This window comes from Cibotium barometz, chromosome 52, assembly GCF_041138505.1.
Source record: "Cibotium barometz isolate CiBa-2024 chromosome 52, ASM4113850v1, whole genome shotgun sequence".
In the NCBI taxonomy this organism is placed as follows: domain Eukaryota; kingdom Viridiplantae; phylum Streptophyta; class Polypodiopsida; order Cyatheales; family Cibotiaceae; genus Cibotium; species Cibotium barometz.
Genome location: NC_141097.1, coordinates 4,121,897 through 4,136,718, shown reverse-complemented (window position 1 = coordinate 4,136,718; position 14,822 = coordinate 4,121,897).

Below are 14,822 nucleotides of genomic sequence, written 5' to 3'. Positions count from 1 at the left end.
ACAATGCAAATTCGGGCTCTGGAGCGACGGTGCAAGCTCAAAATTCATGCTGTTCTGGCACTTCCCCTCTAGCCACTCCAGGATCATTTCTGATGCATTTAATGAAGTTGAGTACACAAATTATGAGAAGCAGTAATTTATAAGATAAAAACACCTTTAATCATGTGTAAAAATACATTGTTTGTCATCTAATGCATCAGAATTGCTCCTGGAGGATTGGGGAAGCTATGCCAGAACAGTGCGAATTTAGGCTCTGCTTCGGCGGTGCAGGCTCAAAATTTACATTCTCTAGCACTTCTCCCCCTATAGCCACTCAAGATCATTTCTGATGCATAATGAAGTTAAGTATATTAATTGAGAAACATTAGTTTACACGATAAAAACACCTTTAATCATGTGTAAAAATACATTGTTTGTCATCCAATGCATCAAAATTGCTCCTGGAGGACAGGGGAAGCTATGCCAGAAGAGTGCAAATTCAGGCTCTACAACGGGGAGGACTGGGGAAGCTATGCCAAAACAGTGGAAATTTAGGCTCTGTAGTGGCGGTGCAGGCTCACAATTTCCACTATTCTGGCACTTCTCCCCTAGTCACTCAGGATCATTTCTGATGGATTTATAATGAAGTTGAGTACACTAATTATGAGAACCTGTAGTTTACAAGATAAAAACACCTTTAATCATGTGTGAAAATACATTGTTTCTCATCCAATGCATCAGAATGCATCAGAATTGTTTGTCATCCAATGCATCACAATTGCTCCTGGAGGATAGAGGAAGCTATGCCAGAACAGTGCAAATTTAGGCTCTGCAGAGCAGCAGCGGTGCAGGCTCAAAATTTGCACTGTTCTAGCACTTCTCTCAGCACTTCTCTCCTAGCTACTCCGGATCATTTTTGATGATGCATTTATAATGAAGTTGAGCACACTAATTGTGAGAAACAGTATTTTACAAGATAAAAACACCTTTAATCATGTGTAAAAATACATTATTTGTCATCCAATGCATTAAAGTTGCTCCAGGAGGACTGGGAAAGCTATGCCAGAACAGTGCAAATTTAGGCTCTGCAGCAGAGCAGAGCGGCGGTGCGGGCTCAAAATTTGTGCTGTTCTGGCACTTCTCCCCTAGCCAGTGAGGATCATTTTTGATGCATTTATAATGAAGTTAAGTACACTAATTGTGAGAAACTATAGTTTACAAGATAAAAACACCTTTAATCATGTGTAAAAATACATTGTTTGTCATTCAATGCATCAAATTGCTCCAGGAGGACTGGGGAAGCTATGCCAGAAGAGTGCAAATTTAGGCTCTGCAGCGGCGGTGTAGGCTCAAAATTCGCACTATTCTAGCACTTCTCCCCTAGCCACTCAAAACCATTATTGATGCATTTATAATGAAGTTGAGTATACTAATTGTGAGAAACAGTAGTTTACAAGATAAAAACAACTTTAATCATGTGTAAAAATACATTGTTTGTCATCCAATGCATCAAAATTGCTCCTGGAGGACTGGGGAAGCTATGCAAGAATAGTGCGAATTTAGGCTCTCCAACGGCGGTGTAGGCTCAACATTCACACTGTTTTGGCACTTCTCCCCTAGCCACTCAGGATCATTTCTGATCATTTATAATAATGAAGTTGAGTACACTAATTGTAAGAACTTGTAGTTTACAAGATAAAAACACCTTTAATCATGTGTAAAAATACATTGTTTGTCATCCAATGCATCAGATTGCTCTAGGAGGAATGGGAAAGCTTTGACTGAACAATGCGAATTTAGGTTGCAGCAACGCGGCGGTGCATGCTCAAAATTTGCACTGTTCTGGCACTTCTCTCCTAGTAGCCACTCAGGATTATTTCTGATGCATTTATAATAATGAAGTTGAGTACACTAATTGTCAGAAACAATAGTTTACAAGATAAAAACACCTTTAATCATGTGTAAAAATACATTGTTTGTTATCGAATGCATCTGAATTACTCTTGGAGGATTGGGGAAGCTATGCCAGAACAGTGCAAATTTAGGCTGTACGACAACGGTGCAGGCTCAAAATTTGCACTGTTCTGGCACTTCTTCCCTAGCCACTCAAGATCATTTCTCGCACTTCTCCCCTAGCCACTCAGGATCATTTCTGATGGATTTATAATGAACTTGAGTACAATAATTGTGAGAAACTCTAGTTTACATGGTAAAAACACCTTTAATCATGTGTAAAAATACATTGTTTGTCATCCAATGCATTAGAATTGCTCTTGGAGGACTGGGAAAGCTATGCCATGACAATGCAAATTCGGGCTCTGGAGCGACGGTGCAGGCTTAAAATTCGTGCTGTTCTGGCACTTCCCCTCTAGCCACTCCAGGATCATTTCTGATGCATTTAATGAAGTTGAGTACACTAATTATGAGAAGCAGTAGTTTATAAGATAAAAACACCTTTAATCATGTGTAAAAATACATTGTTTGTCATCTAATGCATCAGAATTGCTCCTGGAGGTTTGGGGAAGCTATGCCAGAACAGTGCGAATTTAGGCTCTGCTTTGGCAGTGCAGGCTCAAAATTTGCATTCTCTAGCACTTCTCCCCCTATAGCCACTCAGGATCATTTCTGATGCATAATGAAGTTGAGCACACTAATTGAGAAACATTAGTTTACAAGATAAAAACACCTTTAATCATGTGTAAAAATACATTGTTTGTCATCCAATGCATCAAAATTGCTCCTGGAGGACAGGGGAAGCTATGCCAAAAGAGTGTAAATTCAGGCTCTACAACGGGGAGGACTGGGGAAGCTATGCCAAAACAGTGCAAATTTAGGCTCTGTAGTGGCGGTGCAGGCTCACAATTTCCACTATTCTGGCACTTCTCCCCTAGTCACTCAGGGTCATTTCTGATGGATTTATAATGAAGTTGAGTACACTAATTATGAGAACCTGTAGTTTACAAGATAAAAACACCTTTAATCATGTGTAAAAATACATTGTTTGTCATCCAATGCATCAGAATGCATCAGAATTGTTTGTCATCCAATGCATCAGAATTGCTCCTGGAGGATAGAGGAAGCTATGCCAGAATAGTGCAAATTTAGGCTCTGCAACAGCGATGCAGGCTCAAAATTTGCACTGTTCTAGCACTTCTCTCCTAGCTACTCCGGATCATTTTTGATGATGCATTTATAATGAAGTTGAGGACACTAATTGTGAGAAACAGTATTTTACAAGATAAAAACACCTTTAATCATGTGTAAAAATACATTGTTTGTCACCCCCAATGCATTAAAGTTGCTCCAGGAGGACTGGGAAAGCTATGCAAGAACAGTGCGAATTTAGGCTCTGCAGCAGCAGTGGCGGTGCGGGCTCAAAATTTGTGCTGTTCTGGCACTTCTCCCCTAGCCAGTGAGGATCATTTTTTATGCATTTATAATGAAGTTAAGTACACTAATTGTGAGAAACTATAGTTTACAAGATAAAAACACCTTTAATCATGTGTAAAAATACATTGTTTGTCATCCAATGCATCAAATTGCTCTAGGAGGACTGGGGAAGCTATGCCAGAAGAGTGCAAATTTAGGCTCTGCAGCGGCGGTGTAGGCTCAAAAATTCGCACTATTCTAGCACTTCTCCCCTAGCCACTCAAAACCATTATTAATGCATTTATAATGAAGTTGAGTACACTAATTGTGAGAAACAGTAGTTTACAAAATAAAAACAACTTTAATCATGTGTAAAAATACATTGTTTGTCATCCAATGCATCAAAATTGCTCCTGGAGGACTGCGGAAGTTATGCCAGAATAGTGCGAATTTAGGCTCTCCAACGGCGGTGTAGGCTCAAAATTCACACTGTTCTGGCACTTCTACCCTAGCCACTTAGGATCATTTCTGATGCATTGTAATGAAGTTGAGTACACTTATTGAGAAACAGTAATTTACAAGATAAAAGCACCTTTAATCATTTGTAAAATTACATTGTTTGTCATCCAATGCATCAGAATGGCTCCAGGAGGACTGGGGAGGCTATGCCAGAACAGTGCAAATTTAAGCTCTGCAACGGTGTGCAGGCTCAAAAATCATGTTGTTCTAGCACTTCTCCCCTAGCCACTCAGGATCATTTGTGATGCATTTATAATGAAGTTGAGTACAGTAATTGTGAGAAACTCTAGTTTACATGGTAAAAACACCTGTAATCATGTGTAAAAATTACATTGTCTGTCATCCAATGCATTAGAATTGCTCCTAGAGGACTAGGGAAGCTATGCCAGAACAATGCGAATTTTGGCCCTGGAGCGGCGGTGCACGCTCAAAATTCGCGCTGCTTTGGCACATCTCCACTAGCCACTCAGGATCATTTTTGATGCATTTAGAATGAAGTTCAGTACACAAGTTGTGAGAAAAAATAGTTTACAAGATAAAAACACCTTTAATCATGTGTAAAAATACATTGTTTATCATCCAATGCATTAGAATTGCTCCTGGAGGACTGGGGAAGGTATGCCAGAACAGTGTGAATTTAGGCTCTGCTTCGGCGCGGTGCAGGCTCAAAATTTGCGCTGTTTCTTGCACTTCTCCCCTAGCCACTCAGGATCACTTCTCCCCTAGCCACTCAGGATCATTTCTGATGCATTTATAATGAAGTTAAGTACACTAATTGTGAGAAACATTAGTTTACAAGATAAAAACACCTTTAATCAAGTGTAAAAATACATTGTTTGTCATTGAATGCATCAAAATTGCTCCTGGAGGACTGGGGAAGCTATGCCAGAAGAGTGCGAATTTAAGCTCTGCCCAGCAGCGCGGTGAAGGCTCAACATTTGCACTATTCTGGCACTTCTCCCCTAGTCACTCAGGATCATTTCTGATGGATTTATAATGAACTTGAGTACAATAATTGTGAGAAACTCTAGTTTACATGGTAAAAACACCTTTAATCATGTGTAAAAATACATTGTTTGTCATCCAATGCATTGTTTGTCATCCAATGCATTAGAATTGTAAAAATACATTGTTTGTCATCCAATGCATTAGAATTGCTCTTGGAGGACTGGGAAAGCTATGCCATGACAATGCAAATTCGGGCTCTGGAGCGACGGTGCAGGCTCAAAATTCATGCTGTTCTGGCACTTCCCCTCTAGCCACTCCAGGATCATTTCTGATGCATTTAATGAAGTTGAGTACACAAATTATGAGAAGCAGTAATTTATAAGATAAAAACACCTTTAATCATGTGTAAAAATACATTGTTTGTCATCTAATGCATCAGAATTGCTCCTGGAGGATTGGGGAAGCTATGCCAGAACAGTGCGAATTTAGGCTCTGCTTCGGCGGTGCAGGCTCAAAATTTACATTCTCTAGCACTTCTCCCCCTATAGCCACTCAAGATCATTTCTGATGCATAATGAAGTTAAGTATATTAATTGAGAAACATTAGTTTACACGATAAAAACACCTTTAATCATGTGTAAAAATACATTGTTTGTCATCCAATGCATCAAAATTGCTCCTGGAGGACAGGGGAAGCTATGCCAGAAGAGTGCAAATTCAGGCTCTACAACGGGGAGGACTGGGGAAGCTATGCCAAAACAGTGCAAATTTAGGCTCTGTAGTGGCGGTGCAGGCTCACAGTTTCCACTATTCTGGCACTTCTCCCCTAGTCACTCAGGATCATTTCTGATGGATTTATAATGAAGTTGAGTACACTAATTATGAGAACCTGTAGTTTACAAGATAAAAACACCTTTAATCATGTGTGAAAATACATTGTTTCTCATCCAATGCATCAGAATGCATCAGAATTGTTTGTCATCCAATGCATCACAATTGCTCCTGGAGGATAGAGGAAGCTATGCCAGAACAGTGCAAATTTAGGCTCTACAGAGCAGCAGCGGTGCAGGCTCAAAATTTGCACTGTTCTAGCACTTCTCTCAGCACTTCTCTCCTAGCTACTCCGGATCATTTTTGATGATGCATTTATAATGAAGTTGAGCACACTAATTGTGAGAAACAATATTTTACAAGATAAAAACACCTTTAATCATGTGTAAAAATACATTATTTGTCATCCAATGCATTAAAGTTGCTCCAGGAGGACTGGGAAAGCTATGCCAGAACAGTGCAAATTTAGGCTCTGCAGCAGAGCAGAGCGGCGGTGCGGGCTCAAAATTTGTGCTGTTCTGGCACTTCTCCCCTAGCCAGTGAGGATCATTTTTGATGCATTTATAATGAAGTTAAGTACACTAATTGTGAGAAACTATAGTTTACAAGATAAAAACACCTTTAATCATGTGTAAAAATACATTGTTTGTCATTCAATGCATCAAATTGCTCCAGGAGGACTGGGGAAGCTATGCCAGAAGAGTGCAAATTTAGGCTCTGCAGCGGCGGTGTAGGCTCAAAATTTGCACTATTCTAGTACTTCTCCCCTAGCCACTCAAAACCATTATTGATGCATTTATAATGAAGTTGAGTATACTAATTGTGAGAAACAGTAGTTTACAAGATAAAAACAACTTTAATCATGTGTAAAAATACATTGTTTGTCATCCAATGCATCAAAATTGCTCCTGGAGGACTGGGGAAGCTATGCAAGAATAGTGCGAATTTAGGCTCTCCAACGGCGGTGTAGGCTCAACATTCACACTGTTTTGGCACTTCTCCCCTAGCCACTCAGGATCATTTCTGATCATTTATAATAATGAAGTTGAGTACACTAATTGTAAGAACTTGTAGTTTACAAGATAAAAACACCTTTAATCATGTGTAAAAATACATTGTTTGTCATCCAATGCATCAGATTGCTCTAGGAGGAATGGGAAAGCTTTGCCTGAACAATGCGAATTTAGGTTGCAGCAACGCGGCGGTGCATGCTCAAAATTTGCACTATTCTGGCACTTCTCTCCTAGTAGCCACTCAGGATTATTTCTGATGCATTTATAATAATGAAGTTGAGTACACTAATTGTCAGAAACAATAGTTTACAAGATAAAAACACCTTTAATCATGTGTAAAAATACATTGTTTGTTATCGAATGCATCTGAATTACTCTTGGAGGATTGGGGAAGCTATGCCAGAACAGTGCAAATTTAGGCTGTACGACAACGGTGCAGGCTCAAAATTTGCACTGTTCTGGCACTTCTTCCCTAGCCACTCAAGATCATTTCTCGCACTTCTCCCCTAGCCACTCAGGATCATTTCTGATGGATTTATAATGAACTTGAGTACAATAATTGTGAGAAACTCTAGTTTACATGGTAAAAACACCTTTAATCATGTGTAAAAATACATTGTTTGTCATCCAATGCATTAGAATTGCTCTTGGAGGACTGGGAAAGCTATGCCATGACAATGCAAATTCGGGCTCTGGAGCGACGGTGCAGGCTCAAAATTCGTGCTGTTCTGGCACTTCCCCTCTAGCCACTCCAGGATCATTTCTGATGCATTTAATGAAGTTGAGTACACTAATTATGAGAAGCAGTAGTTTATAAGATAAAAACACCTTTAATCATGTGTAAAAATACATTGTTTGTCATCTAATGCATCAGAATTGCTCCTGGAGGTTTGGGGAAGCTATGCCAGAACAGTGCGAATTTAGGCTCTGCTTTGGCAGTGCAGGCTCAAAATTTGCATTCTCTAGCACTTCTCCCCCTATAGCCACTCAGGATCATTTCTGATGCATAATGAAGTTGAGCACACTAATTGAGAAACATTAGTTTACAAGATAAAAACACCTTTAATCATGTGTAAAAATACATTGTTTGTCATCCAATGCATCAAAATTGCTCCTGGAGGACAGGGGAACCTATGCCAGAAGAGTGTAAATTCAGGCTCTACAACGGGGAGGACTGGGGAAGCTATGCCAAAACAGTGCAAATTTAGCCTCTGTAGTGGCGGTGCAAGCTCACAATTTCCACTATTCTGGCACTTCTCCCCTAGTCACTCAGGATCATTTCTAATGGATTTATAATGAAGTTGAGTACACTAATTATGAGAACCTGTAGTTTACAAGATAAAAACACCTTTAATCATGTGTAAAAATACATTGTTTGTCATCCAATGCATCAGAATGCATCAGAATTGTTTGTCATCCAATGCATCACAATTTCTCCTGGAGGATAGAGGAAGCTATGCCAGAATAGTGCAAATTTAGGCTCTGCAACAGCGGTGCAGGCTCAAAATTTGCACTGTTCTAGCACTTCTCTCCTAGCTACTCCGGATCATTTTTGATGATGCATTTATAATGAAGTTGAGGACACTAATTGTGAGAAACAGTATTTTACAAGATAAAAACACCTTTAATCATGTGTAAAAATACATTGTTTGTCACCCAATGCATTAAAGTTGCTCCAGGAGGACTGGGAAAGCTATGCAAGAACAGTGCGAATTTAGGCTCTGCAGCAGCAGTGTGGCGGTGCGGGCTCAAAATTTGTGCTGTTCTGGCACTTCTCCCTTAGCCAGTGAGGATCATTTTTTATGCATTTATAATGAAGTTAAGTACACTAATTGTGAGAAACTATAGTTTACAAGATAAAAACACCTTTAATCATGTGTAAAAATACATTGTTTGTCATCCAATGCATCAAATTGCTCTAGGAGGACTGGGGAAGCTATGCCAGAAGAGTGCAAATTTAGGCTCTGCAGCGGCGGTGTAGGCTCAAAATTCGCACTATTCTAGCACTTCTCCCCTAGCCACTCAAAACCATTATTCATGCATTTATAATGAAGTTGAGTACACTAATTGTGAGAAACAGTAGTTTACAAGATAAAAACAACTTTAATCATGTGTAAAAATACATTGTTTGTCATCCAATGCATCCCAATTGCTCCTGGAGGACTGGGGAAGCTATGCCAGAATAGTGCCAATTTAGGCTCTCCAACGGAGGTGTAGGCTCAAACTTCACACTGTTCTGGCACTTCTACCCTAGCCACTTAGGATCATTTCTGATGCATTGTAATGAAGTTGAGTACACTTATTGAGAAACAGTAATTTACAAGATAAAAGCACCTTTAATCATTTGTAAAATTACATTGTTTGTCATCCAATGCATCAGAATGGCTCCAGGAGGACTGGGGAGGCTATGCCAGAACAGTGCAAATTTAAGCTCTGCAGCGGTGTGCAGGCTCAAAAATCATGTTGTTCTAGCACTGCTCCCCTAGCCACTCAGGATCATTTGTGATGCATTTATAATGAAGTTGAGTACAGTAATTGTGAGAAACTCTAGTTTACATGGTAAAAACACCTTTAATCATGTGTAAAAATACATTGTCTGTCATCCAATGCATTAGAATTTCTCCTAGAGGACTAGGAAAGCTATGCCAGAACAATGCGAATTTCGGCCCTGGAGCGGCGGTGCACGCTCAAAATTCGCGCTGCTCTGGCACATCTCCACTAGCCACTCAGGATCATTTTTGATGCATTTATAATGAAGTTCAGTACACAAGTTGTGAGAAAAAATAGTTTACAAGATAAAAACACCTTTAATCATGTGTAAAAATACATTGTTTATCATCCAATGCATTAGAATTGCTCCTGGAGGACTGGGGAAGCTATGCCAGAACAGTGTGAATTTAGGCTCTGCTTCGGCGCGGTGCAGGCTCAAAATTTGCGCTGTTCTGGCACTTCTCCCCTAGCCACTCAGGATCACTTCTCCCCTAGCCACTCAGGATCATTTCTGATGCATTTATAATGAAGTTAAGTACACTAATTGTGAGAAACATTAGTTTACAAGATAAAAACACCTTTATTCAAGTGTAAAAATACAAGATAAAAACACCTTTAATCAAGTGTAAAAATACATTGTTTGTCATTGAATGCATCAAAATTGCTCCTGGAGGACTGGGGAAGCTATGCCAGAAGAGTGCGAATTTAAGCTCTGCCCACAGCGGGCGGTGAAGGCTCAACATTCGCACTATTCTGGCACTTCTCCCCTAGCCACTCAGGATCATTTCTAATGGATTTATAATGAACTTGAGTACAATAATTGTGAGAAACTCTAGTTTACATGGTAAAAACACCTTTAATCATGTGTAAAAATACATTGTTTGTCATCCAATGCATTGTTTGTCATCCAATGCATTAGAATTGTAAAAATACATTGTTTGTCATCCAATGCATTAGAATTGCTCTTGGAGGACTGGGAAAGCTATGCCATGACAATGCAAATTCGGGCTCTGAAGCGACGGTGCAGGCTCAAAATTCGTGCTGTTCTGGCACTTCCCCTCTAGCCACTCCAGGATCATTTCTGATGCATTTAATGAAGTTGAGTACACAAATTATGAGAAGCAGTAATTTATAAGATAAAAACACCTTAATCATGTGTAAAAATACATTGTTTGTCATCTAATGCATCAGAATTGCTCCTGGAGGATTGGGGAAGCTATGCCAGAACAGTGCAAATTTAGGCTCTGCTTCGGCGGTGCAGGCTCAAAATTTACATTCTCTAGCACTTCTCCCCCTATAGCCACTCAGGATCATTTCTGATGCATAATGAAGTTGAGTACATTAATTGAGAAACATTAGTTTACAAGATAAAAACACCTTTAATCATGTGTTAAAATACATTGTTTGTCATCCAATGCATCAAAATTGCTCCTGGAGGACAGGGGAAGCTATGCCAGAAGAGTGCAAATTCAGGCTCTACAACGGGGAGGACTGGGGAAGCTATGCCAAAACAGTGCACATTTAGGCTCTGTAGTGGCGGTGCAGGCTCACAATTTTCACTATTCTGGCACTTCTCCCCTAGTCACTCAGGATCATTTCTGATGGATTTATAATGAAGTTGAGTACACTAATTATGAGAACCTGTAGTTTACAAGATAAAAACATTAGGACTTGTTTGGGGTCTTCTTGGGCCCTTTTATTTGGACACTTAGTGAAATGCTTAAAATGCTAATCAAGCTTTGACCAAGCTAGTGGCCTAGGCCTGAAAATGCATTTTTCCTTTTCTACAAAAAAGAAAATAGGCCTAAAGGTAATCTAATCATTAGATCTTCTGTCCTTGGGAAGGAATATGGACCTAAATGCCTTTTTGTCTTGTAGTGAAGTACCTTTCACAAAGAATGTTTGAAAATTTTCGTCACTTTGTTCCCTCCCTTTTTGGAGGTGCTGCAGATCCCACTCTCTCTCTACACTCTCTCTCTAAAACGCGTTTAGGGTGTTTTACTTGGGTAAGGGCTTCTTTTTCTCTCTCTAGGAGCCATGGCCTGCAGATCTGGACCTCCTACTCCATCATCCTCTCCACCAGCTCTCATGGAAGAGCTCACCATCCCCTCTTGTGAAGGTACAGATCTACAAATCCTTGCAAGCTGAAGCTCTCCATCTCCATCACTAGCAAGCTCTCCATATCTATCATCCTCTCCACCAGCTCTCATGGAAGAGCTCACCATCCCCTCCTGTGAAGGTACAGATCTACACATCCTTGCAAGCTGAAGCTCTCCATCTCCATCACTAGCAAGCTCTCCATATCTATCTCCTCAAGGCCTCCATTTCTCTATATCCATCTGCATCTCCTCCACCTCCATCTCCATCACCATCTCCATCTTCATCTCCTCCATCACCATCCACATTTCCATCCTCCACCTCCATCCTCCATCTCCATCATCTCCATCACCATCCACATTTCCATCTCTGTATCCATCTACATCTCCATCTCCATCACCATCCACATTTCCATCTCTGTATCCATCTACATCTCCATCTCCATTTGCTAGGTACAATGGCTCTACGGGACATCACCAACAAGCAATCAAAGTTTCGCTTGCACGTGGACTTAGACGAGGAGTATGCCACAATGCGAAGTAATCGAACGAAGGGATGTATTCCTGCTGAGGTGCTACGACTTCAAGGTGCAAAAGCCATTGATCTTTGGACTGATGGAAGCATTTATCCCCTTGATCCACAGACTGGTGCACCTCCCCCTTTTCGTAATATCACGCAGGTCGTACGCTTCTTGGGTGATGGTTATAATGGTTTCTTAGGGTACTGTCAGAGGCTCTATTCTTTGTACTTGCAGGAACTCTCAAATCAAAATCACCTCAGGAAGCTTCTAAAATTATGCAAGGCACAAAAGGAAGAATGTGCGTCAACTTTCATGGCCACAAAAGAACATATGCTGGCTCGAGTCAAGGATCTAGAGAAGGAGGATGCAGAGCAGAAGATGAAGCTTGATAAAGGTGTGGAAAGGAGGGATCGAGCTATAGAGAACTATCTCCGTCTTCGAAACTCAACTCGGAACCTTCGCCGACGTGTCGATCATTTCACTCACCTCCCCGTGGGATATAATGCAAGGCAGCGAAAGCGCAAGCCTCTGAGTCTTCTTTCCAAAGATGGGGGGGCTCGCAAGCGACGTGTGCGTCAAACAAGGTAATCACAGCTTCAAAACTAGCATTACATTCCTTTTTCATATAGTTATGTCATTGACTCTGAACTATGTGATGTCCAGGGAATGTGCTAAAGCAATATTAGGTTGTTCCAATACTGAGGAGTCTATCCTTGAGCACATTATTCCAGAGCAGAAAGTAATCAATATGATAACCAATCCAGTAAATGGTGCGTTGCGTGACAGGATTCAAAAGTATTTTCTCAAGGAATTCGAGCAGATTGTCAGTCCCATTGACATGCTCACTGTGTGCGACACAGCAGGTATCAGTGATAAGGGATACAGGGCTTTGTATACTTGCATCACAGCACGTCTACGAGGCAAAGGAATGACACGATCTATACTTCCAACACCATACAGTATAGTTATGGCAAGGAAGTCAGCAAACAACAATATTGCCGACTTGCTAGGCGGCTACAGATGAGTGGATGGTAGCATGCCAATGTCAAATTCAAAAGATTTTGCTTACAACAAGTTTAACAATGTTTACGTCGAGGTGGAGGCGCTTCAACGAGCTATGATTCAGTTTTATGATATGACATTAGAGGAGACGGATGGAAAGGCTATATTTGTCCTCAAATTGGATGAATGTCAGGTTGTAAAGGGCCAAAGGGTGGAACGTACAAGTCTGACACTCATGAGCAGGGCATTGAAGCGAAAGAGCTTAGACGGCGAAGATGAAACAGGTGATGCGGAGAATAACTTGCACACAAAGCGACGCAAGCAAGATTACTTTGGAGTGCAGTCTGAGAAGAACATATGGTGGCAGGCGGCATGGACCCTTCCGCACGAGGACCATGACAGTCTGAGGTGGTACTTCACCTGTACAGGTATTCAAGGAGTGATACACAGGCAATCAAATGGTGAAGTCTTGCATGTGCCTGGCACTGGTCACTTTGAAATAGAGTGGCACCTTGGTGGTGATCTCAAGACCCTCAAATGCATGTTGGGAACTAAAAGCGGTGCTAACACTTTGTTTCCATGCATCTTTTGTTGTCATCCAAGGATGCCAAGTGTCGCAGTGGGGAAGGCCAAACAAGCAACCAAGGTGAAAGGTCGTAAGCAGGCAAGTGCAAAGGGCTCAAATCAATTACAAAAAGGGAAGGGTATGCACGTCTGGCTCAATGGAATTATGAGCTGCAATCAAAGCAAGGCACCATCTCGCGCAGAGGAGGATGCTACTTGGAACCCTATTCTTTCAATTCCACTGTCGCGAGTACATGTGTGTACCTTGCACGCAAGACTTAGAATTTTGGACAAATTGTTGATGCTCCACATCAATTATGCTTGGAACATGGAGCCAGAGTCACGGCGAGAACAGGGCATCCAAGAGCTTGAAGTTGTTTTATCATCCGTGGGGCTTCACGCAGGTGCTGTCACCCTCTATAAGGATCGCAAAAACCCATCAAGTACCCAAGATAACCCTAATAAGATATGTATGGGTGGTGCAAAAGCAAGACACCTGCTCTCAAACTATGGTGAGGCTCAAAGCCATACACATTTTGAATTATGGAAGCAGATTTGTGATGTAACAACCTATCGAGGCAATGAGGCGACACTAGGATTGAAGCGTGCACATGTGTGGGAAGCTTGTGATGAGATGATGAGGCTTCTTGAGCGCCCGTATCTTGATGAAGCAGAGATAGCTACATTCAAGACTTCGATTGACAGATTCACAGAAGAAATGATCGATGCTTGGGGGGAAACTCATATAACACACTACATGCATATTCTCTATGCGCACAGTTCCTTCTTTCTAGATGAATATGGGTCTCTTGCACTCTGGAGCAACCAAGGCATGGAACGATCACATTACCAAGCCAAGGCGGCCTATTTTAAGAACACGGGTCATGGTGGTGGCAAGGTTCGCAGCAATGCGTTTCAGGAAATGTTCAATTGGTTTTACCGTGCACTTACTGGGAGAAAGGCCCAAAAGCGAGCCGGAAATTTATCTTTGAGGCGCAAAATCATGAAGGTGTTAGGTGCAAGGCGAAAGAGAAGGGTGCAATGCGTCAATGGCACGTGAAAGAGCGAGGCAATGGCACAGTGGTCGACTAAGAAATGGCCGTGTGTGGTTACCCACCCAATAATTCTTGTTCGCCACTTTTTGGCGCGTTCATTTTGTAAATTGACTTTTTTGTAATTTTGGCCTCCTATAAATATCAATGAGTTTTATAGTCATTTTTAAAAGTCTTGACTTGTGAGCTCTCTCTCTTCCTCTCCCCTTGACTCTCTCGCGCGCGCGCTCTCTCTCTCTCTCGCTCGTGCAGTAATATCTCACGCACATGGAGCCCCCAAATGATCCTCCCTCCAATACGCAGGATGACATTTTCAAAGACCTTGGGCCCTTACCGGTGGCACATAGAACTGCAATCCCAAACATTTACCCACAAGCCCAAGTGGATCTGGAAGCTGAGCGTGTGAGGCTTGAGCGAGAGGCCCAAGAGGCCCAAGAA